The following is a 9,508-nucleotide window of genomic DNA, read 5'->3' as shown; positions in this document are numbered from 1 at the left end:
ATACTTGGGGAAAGTCAAACACCATTATCCTTTTCTGACACTGGGTAGCAGAGCAAATGAATGTAGACTTTGACATAGAAAATGAGCTTAAGACCTGTAATACATTCCAGGAGATTAACTTAAACTTCCTTGCTTGGATTTCTAGTTTCTGTTTTCTTGTCATTTAGATTAAAAAAATCAAGCTCTTGATCAAACCACTGAGAAATATAAAGACTTCAGAAGAATAAGGAGTCAGTCCTTTTTATAGAATAATTGCTTCTCTTGGTTAAACTGAAGTGTGTGTGGGGGGCTAGTCAGTAAAAATTTAAGTCCTAGCCATGAATGTGATACAACATGTAAAAAACCCCTACCTTTTATAATAGTGTAAGTTGTATACATAAATACCTAAAAAATTAAATGTTTGAAAGTTTCTCCTTATAGACAATTTTTCTGGCTACTGGGAATTTGCTAGATTGGTATTTTTCATATATATTCCATACTATAATACTTAGTAGACTATTATACATTTTGACTTCATATTAATCTTATATTCTGATTGATTTAATAACAAGATCTTATATTATAATCCAAGGTCATCTTGAATTTCCCATCAACCCAGGCTCACTTTGAACCCACAGCACCCCTCCTACACACATGTTAGAGTTAGAGATGTGAACTGTGACCTGACTGCTTCAGATCTCTTCTCTCAGAACTCTGTACTTTTCTTTATTTTCCTTGCTGAATGAATTATAAGAACATTCATGATATTTACCCTGAGTTGTCTGGATTTCAATTATATTAAAAATCACTAAAGTGATGTTTTACAATAAACATACCAATGACTCTAAAGCCAACATCTGTATGCTTCATTAAGTGTTTCCCTTTTGTGGTCATCACTACTATATTAATTTTAAGGATGTTCTTAATGAAGAACAAAAAGACAAAAAATAGGGAAATGAGTAGAATATAAAAATTCTTTCTTTCCAAAAGGTACTAAAATTTAGAAGTATTATACATTCCTGTCACTCTTTTTTTTTCTACTTATTTTTTTATTAATTTGTTCTTGTTACATCTCAATGGCTTTCCCATCCCTTGTATCCTCCCATTCTTCCCTCCCTTCCATTTTCCCCTTATTCCCCTCCCCTATGACTGTTCCTGAGGGGGATTACCTCCCCCTGTATATGCTCATAGGGTATCAGGTCTCTTCTTGGTAACCTGCTGTCCTTCCTCTGAGTGCCACCAGGTCTCCCTCTCCAGGGGACATGGTCAAATGTGAGGCACCAGAGTACGTGAGAAAGTCATATCTCACTCTCCACTCAACTGTGGAGAATGTTCTGACCATTGGCTAGCTCTGGGAAGGGGTTTAAAGTTTACCACCTGTATTGTCCTTGGCTGGTGCCTTAGTTTGAGCGGGACCCCTGGGCCCAAATCTGTCTATCATAATATAAATGCACGCCTCTTTATAATTTTCTTTGGAAGATATCTTTCTTGATTTAACAGCCTTTAATGGCAATAAGAATCTAACAATAAGCTGGATTGATATTTATTTTGATGGATCTCTGCTGCCTACTGCAGCCTCTCCTGCTTCCAGATTCACCACAAAGATTTGCAAAGGATGCAAATGACTACCAGGTAACACTTCCCAGCCCTGGACTGACTGCCAAGGGTAGGACAGAGAATGCTACTTTGAGCAATTCAGGGCAAGCTAAATAATATGCTCTCCAAGCGATAAGAAAAGACCCAGCTTTGTTCTCAGCTGCTTTCCACTTCTTCAGAGCACAGAGAATTTCATACGAACTGCACCAAGGTAAGGAATGAGTTGTGATACCTGAAGATTGCAAAGGAACCATATGAAATAAAGTACATGACCCGGAAGCTTTTTTAAAAAAATAATAAGCACAGCAAACTTGACCTAACTAGTGAACCTGTACCATTTATTATTGTAATTTATCAATTGACAGTTAATATCAGAAAGAAGATGCATTAATTTGTACCCAAGCCCATGGCAGTCAACACTTCCAGACCTCCCAGAGTCCTGTCAGTTTTCCTCAGTCCTTCCTCATTGAGTCTTTCCTAATTGACTCCAGTGAAGCAAATCCAATTTCTGCTCTCAGGTCTTATACAACTAGGTAAGAATGCTAAATTTAAGCTACTTCTGCTCAATTTCAGCCTGTCAACTCCTGATACACAAGACAGAATGGGATCACCTGTATTTTTTATATCTTATTTTAAGATCGTTTAATTGGAACGATGTTATACCATTGTTTCAGGATAGCATTAAAGTGATATCCTAAAGTGGAAAACAAGAACATTATTCGACTCTATCACACAGGTTCTCTGCAGCCACCATCTGTTTTGTCTGCAGGTTTGATTTATCCCTGAGATGTAAGTGTCAATAACTTGGTTTTGATGAGTGCAATACTGCCAAGAAAATGGATATCATTGAACATTAGGCTATAAAGATGGGTATGAAGCATAATTCAGATGGGCTTCATGACACTTGTCCCACATATGGCACACATTCTCTGCATTTCCAATTTCACTGGAACAAGCAGGAAGAATGGTTTCCAATCTGTCCTACCTCATAAAAATAGACCTGTGTTTAATTCTCTAGGACCTAAAATTATCCTTTGGATATTGTCAACCAATCATGCAAGGAAAACGTTCCTAGCCAAAGTAATAGGAATCTTATGGCTATTGAAATGGCTAAAATATTATTGTTACCTTGATTTTAATGATTGCGCAAAATATTGCACAAAAGCAAACATAACGGTCATCATGAGATTGCTTGGTATTTGCCCGCTTTCCTTGAATTGTGCCATTTTACTAGGAGTACGCTGCAGTTTTCAAGTGTAATACTTTTCAATAGAAGACTTAGCTTCGTTGCCTATTGTTTTTTAATGAAATATATGAGTTATATTTATCAAGGTGTTAAACCTCATTTAGTTGTAACCAAAGTTATTATAGGAAATAAACTACTCTTCTTGCTGATTGCAGTTGAGGCTGGAGAAGACTGGTTCCGATCCTGTTCTACCTTTATTCAATTATAATAAGTGTCTGATTGCCAAGGCGCAGTGCACTAGAATAAGATAAATGATTAGATTTCTGAGGTCTGCGTATTCTCTGGGAGAATCTATTAATCCTGTCACATCAAGCTGTTATGTATAAACCAAATGTCATTATAGGAATTATAGCATTCTGTTTAAAAACCTGGGCATGGAGCCAAGGGTGATTTTTATCCAAGTTTATTAGGAGATAAAGAATGTGTAATTTATGCCCTAAAACAGCCTATTGAACATAGAGGTACATTTATAATTTCTCCATTTCTTGAATTGGAATGGTGAACTAGTATTATTTTTGTAAAACACTCGGGGCGCGCGCGCGCGCGCACACACACACACACACACACACACACACACAGTATTAGTTAACAAATGTATAATTCCAAGTTTTGTCAAAAGATCTTAATATAAGCACAATCTTTTGAACACACCCAGAGAAGCAATTTCATTTGTATTTTTATTACAATCTTTGCATATTTTTTGTCAGAACATAAGTGATTTTTAAGAATAAACGTACTCTGGATAGACTTGTGTCTAGGTATATAACACTATTGTGACAAAACCCCTGCTGCTGCTGGAGTTATTGGACTGAAGCAAGTCATAGCTAACATTTGGAATATTGTCAGTTGGTATCTACTATCATTAGGCAATTATAAATATTGATCATTTCTTTTGTAAATTATGCATTAATTAGAAAAATTGTGTTGCATTTACCTTTGTAACAGTGGCTTTATTCATTAACAAAATAAATGGAGGACAGGCAATACTGGCATAACATTTGTCACGTATGAACATATCTTCTGAGAGTAGGAGTATTCTAGCATAGAACACTTTATGATAGAAATATGATTTGATTCCCTCTGATAGAACATTAAAATCAACTTGTGATACTGAGCAAATTTCAATAACTAGGATTTGTTGAATTCCTCTTAAAGAGAATAAACTAAAAGAAGGGGTCCCAGTGTGTTGGGACAATAGCAGCTCTCACCAGGAAGTCATTCTAAGATTCCTGTCCACTCCTCTGAAGCTGTGGTCTGTTGGATTAACCATGCTTTCCCTCTTTAAGTAAATCTCTAGACTGAATGTAACAGATGTCAGATCAATATAGATATCTATATATCTATATAGATATATAGATATAAGCAGACAAATGTGCTTAATACCTCTATTCTGTTAAGAATAGGTTTGCTAAAGAGATCCTTGGTATGCTAGAATAATTAGCAGGTCCATCAGAACCTTGGTGTAAGCTTCCTGAAGTTTTGAGACTATTAAAGGACAAAGGTAGGTTCTAGGCAATCACAGATCTCTCTTTTGTTGCTTAGTCAGCTCTTTACCCATCGTGACTCTTGTTATCTAGAAAGATACTTTAAATGATATGGAATGAGGGAAAAAAGAGCATCTCTACTTTCTCTTCCTTTTCACATATTATTTCCAACCACTTTCCACATAAAGGAAAAGAGCAAGAGGAGGATAGGAGGTGGGAAAGAAGGAATATGGGAAGAAAACCATCCATACTTTCTTTACGTTATAAATGTGCACACCTCATCTAGAAATCACTGATCTGCCCAGTTCTAGAAATCAATCATTTTCCTAGTCTCTGGCATATATTTTACTTAATTTTCTATCCTAGTGGTTAGAGCTGCTTCTTATTTTTTCTCTGGAGACTATTTTAAAACCTAGAAAAATCATGGAAATAAGTTTCTGAAGCCTTCTGAAATATCTACTAAGAATGATATGATCCACGGGCACATACTGGCTTCATTCAAAATTTGGACTAGCAGAGAAATCAGACCTCAATGAATCACAAGCACACATACTCACTGGCAACTGGTAGGGATAGGAACAGGATGGGTCAGGTGAGGGGAGGATGGAGGGTACTGAGAAAGACAACCGGAAATGGAATTCACAGATATCTCAGGGACAAGCTAGAAACCTAGTGAAGATTGAACTCCCAGGAATCTCTAAGGATCTCATGGCTAAGACTCCTAGTAATGGTGAATAGGGATCCTGAGCAAGTCAGCCCCTGGAACCAGGCAAGGCTTCCAGTAGAAGGACTGAGACACAAACCCATCCTCAAAACCTTTGATTTAGAATTTGTCCTGCCTACAAGATGTACTAGGGTAAAGATGGCACAGGAATTATGAGAGTGGCAAAGTTTGGTGGCATATACCTTTAATCCCAACACTTGCAAGGCAGATGGAGGCAGATTTCTGAGTTTTAGGCCAGCCTGGTCTACAAAACGAGTCCAGGACAGTCAGGACTGCAAGTGAAATCCTGTCTTGAAAAACCTAAAAAAAAAAAAAAAAAAAAGAAAGAAAGAAAGAAAAAGAAAAAGAAAGAAATCATAGGAGTGACTGGTTCAGCTTGAGACGCATGCCATGAGAGGGAGCTTACCTAGAGGATGATGGATAGTGCCAGAGACCCAGGATAGAACCATACAGGACCAGGAAAAAAAAAAAAAAAGTTAGTGAACTGATTTTTAGTGGTATTCTGCTATACTTGTATGCAACAGCCTAGCACAATTTTCATCACAAAGGCTTCATCCAGCAACCAATGGAAACAGAAGCAGAGACCCACAGCCAAACATTAAGAAGGGCCAGGACAATCCTTGAGGAGACGGTTAGGAAGGACAATAGGAATCACAGGGGTCAAGGACACCAAACCCATACAATGAACAGAGACCAAACTGATAATCAGTTGCCCTGTATAGGTTTAACCTACGATCTCTGCATATATGTTACAGTTTTGTAGCTTTGTCTTCTTGTGGGACTTCTCACAGTGAGGGCAGGGGTTGTTTTTCACTATTTTGACTGCTTTGGGGACCCTTTTCCTCCCAGCCTTAATACCAGAGGTAATACCTAATGCTACTGCTCCTTGATATGCTGTTTGGTTTATATTCCTGTGAGGCATGCCCTTTTCTGAATAGAAACTGAGGTAGAGTGAATGGGGCCTAGGACTGTGGGGTAGAGGAAACTGCATTTGGGATGTAATATATGAGAGAAGAATAAATAAATATAATTTGAGGACCCTACATACTGATTTCTATAGTTGCTGCTCCAATTTATGTTTCCAATAACAGCAAATAACAATGCCAACGTTTGTTGTGTCTTGTTCTCTTGATGATAGCCATTCTGACTGAGGTGGGATTAAGTTTCTAGAACGTTCTAATCTGCATATCTTGTAATATAGTTATTGGCCATTTGTTCTTCTTCACCTTTCTGTTGTTTAACTATTGCAAATTATCCTATCTTTTACTTGCTAGCTAGCTCCTGTCTAGAACACTAAGGGCAAACATTTTTCTCACTGTCTTTACTAGGCCTTTACACTCTGCTAATAGCTTCTTTTGCTGTGGTAAACCTTTTGAATTTAATCTAATAGCATTCCTGGATTGGAGGATTATCTTCTGTACTACTGCAATCATTTTCAGAGCATTATTGTTTACCTGTATTGTATCTTGAAGTGTTTTTCTTGCTTTTTTTTTTTAAACAGTTGCCCTGATTTAGACTTTATATTAAAGTCTTTAGTCCATTTTGATTGTTTTTTTTTTAATGCACAAGCTATGCATTCCTCAGCTTTAAAATATAAGTATAACATTTAAATTTATGTTCCTAATGGAATCACCAATTCAAGTATTGGAAAAATCCTCAGACATTTTAGGGAAAAGTCAATGCTTGGATATGCTTATAAAAATGGAGATGGAAGGGGAAGGAGCTGCTGGCACATGCCTGTCTCTGTGTGTGTGGCAGTGTGTGCATGCCCGAGTGTGCGGGCACGTGTGTGTGTGTGTGTGTGTGTGTGTGTGTGTGTGTGTATACTAGGAGGTGGGGCAGCTGAATTAGTTCCAAGTCGTCGGACTCATGTGCTATTCTTTTCTTCCTCCCCCGCCCCCACACTTTCTTTGCATCTCTTTTCATTCATCTCCAGACCCTAGAGATTTTTAAGGGTTGAGGGTAGGAGGAGGGCAGGCAAGGAAAGGAGTAGGACACGGAGACGAAGAAGATTAACCTGGAGTTGAAGAACAGAGAGCCCCAGAGGAGGTGACAGAGTTAGCCCTTGATTATTGCTTGTGTGTCAATGGGGAACTAGAAGGCCTGAATGACACCTCTAAATAGCTGAAGTTTCTTACTAGGGCCAATGTGGGGCTAAGTTCCTTGGCCTGGCTTCTCAGCTTGAATAAACTGCGGAAGTTGAAACTTAGTGACAATATAATTTCTGGAGGTCTGGAAGCCCAGGCAGAGAAATATCTGAATCTTACCTACCTCAGTCTGAGTGGAAGCAAAATTAAAGATCTCAGCACAGTCCAAGCACTGCAAAATCTTAAAAATTTGAAAAGTCTTGACTTGTTTAACTGTGAGGTCGCAAACCTGGAAGATTACAGAGAAAGCATTTTCGAACTCCTGCAGCACATCACGTACTTGGATGAGGCGTCTGACTTGGAAGGGGAGGACGATGAAGATGGAAATAAAGTTGAGGAAGAAGATGAAGCTGGTCCACCTGGAGGATATGAAGAGGAGAAAGATGAGGATGAGGATGAGGATGAAGCCAGTTCAGAAATGAGAGAGGGAGAAAAGGAGGTAGGTCTCTCATACTTAATGAAAAAAGAAATTCAGGGTGAAGATGATGATGATGATTACGTTGATGAAGGGGAGGAGGAGGAAGACAAGGAAGAAGAGGATCTGTGGGGAGAGAAGAGGGAGTGATATGCTGAAGATGATGGAGAGGAAGATGACGACGAGAACCCAGGAAGAGGATGCCTGGTGCTCCTGGGCAAGCAGAAGAGCAAGCACATTGTCTTTGTTTCTTTATGTATGATAGCTGTCTCTATAGGAGATGATGTGTAACTTTTTATGGAAAAAGTGTGGTTTCACTATTTTGGCCTTATCGTTCCGATTAAGATTTGCTAGTCTGTTGATCATAATGTACGTATAAAGAATTTTCATCCTTTCCGTTGTGAGATTCTCTAGCATTGTATTTAGAGTCTGGATTTTTATAATTCATGCTTAACATACTAGACATTTTTAGGCCATAATTAAAGCATGGTTGCTTTTGCAGAGGTGTATTTTGCTACATTTGATTCATAATGTTTTAAAGTTTATAATTAATTTATAAATTAACAAATTACACTCAGCTGTAATTGAAGTGGTAATAGTCTCTTGAATGATAAAATTGATGTTTTTTTAGGGGTGATTCAGATATCGTTAGTTTGAAGGCAGTTTTTTTTTTCGGGTAGGGTGAGGGCATTGGCGGGCTTTCCGGTCACAATTAGGAAAGTAGAAGCAGAGAGAGATGGTTCTCTTCAGCGGTATAGGTCATAGACTAGGAGGTTCTGTTCAGTGATCCAGTTCAAGGCTTTACAGAGCCTGATAATGATGTAAGTCCAGACTCGCAGTCAAGACCTTCCTTTTTTGGCTGTCCGGGACCCTCTTTGTCCACCAGCCTGGCCTCTGCCTCCCTGAGTGCTGGGATTGCAGGCATGTACCACCGCGCATGACCAGTCAGGCCCTTCCTGTGGGTGACTGAGCCATCAGGTAGTTGGGTTTCAGGTGTGCATTCTCTCCCAACTGATTCTCTACCACCACCTTGTCCTGCCCCATTCCTCTCTGTACCTCGGCCATCTGGGTTAAACAAATGAAGTGAAGGACGTGAAGTAGAGTATTTGTCGAGCTACAGTGAGTATTGAGACAAGGATTTGCTTACTGTTGTTGACAGCATGAGGCCGTGTTAGGATAAGGAGGCTGCATTCTCCTTTCTCAGGCAAGACTCATCGCCTGCCAATAACGTATTCAAGTCTAATTTCTAAGTTGTTTTCCTAGGTGATTTGGATACCAACACTGTGAAGCATTTATTATGTTTCTGAGTGGAACCTTTTGATTTTTCTTCCTATAGTTTGAAAGTGTGATCATAGGAAGCATTTGATTGGAATATAGTGGCATTAGGAGGACTGTTTGAAAATCAATCTTGACCCTGGTATTTATTTCAGGTGGATGTCTGAAAAATAGAAAAGCATTTGGGCTAAGGTTCCTCTCCTTTTTGTCCCGGAGGACCCATGTGCTAGGCAATCGTTTTTTAAATCATAATTTTTTGTTTTCTTTTTGTTTTGTAGATCTGGGTTTTTGTGGGTATTTTTTGTTTGTTTGGTTTTTTAGTATCAGATTATTCTGCCTCTCTACTGGGACATATAGTAATTGCTCATAATAGTAGGGCTGTTGCTTTTTCAAGTTAAGATGTTTGATGGGGAGTTTTAAAATAACAAATATGAAATTATTCACAGAGAAGCTAACAAAGTTGCATACCTGACTGAAATAAATGTGTGATAAATTCAGTGCAAGCACTGGGATCACCTTTGTATCCTTCTTTCAGAAATTGCAATATCTGCTTTTTGTCTGTAATAATTGTTTTTGCACACTATGCCAGGTCCAAAATAACTGCTTATTTTTAAAAGGGAAATCAATATGTTGACATTTTCT

The 9,508-nt window shown here is 38.5% G+C and overlaps 1 pseudogene; it reads left to right on the top strand.

The window, feature by feature from the left end:
* Nucleotides 1-4,908: 4,908 nt before the first annotated feature.
* On the top strand, nt 4,909-7,882 carry LOC127195312 (acidic leucine-rich nuclear phosphoprotein 32 family member E-like; annotated as a pseudogene).
* Nucleotides 7,883-9,508: the final 1,626 nt, after the last annotated feature.

The sequence above is a fragment of the Acomys russatus genome, chromosome 11, assembly GCF_903995435.1.
Source record: "Acomys russatus chromosome 11, mAcoRus1.1, whole genome shotgun sequence".
Classification (NCBI taxonomy): domain Eukaryota; kingdom Metazoa; phylum Chordata; class Mammalia; order Rodentia; family Muridae; genus Acomys; species Acomys russatus.
This window is presented reverse-complemented; position numbering and strand designations above follow the sequence as displayed.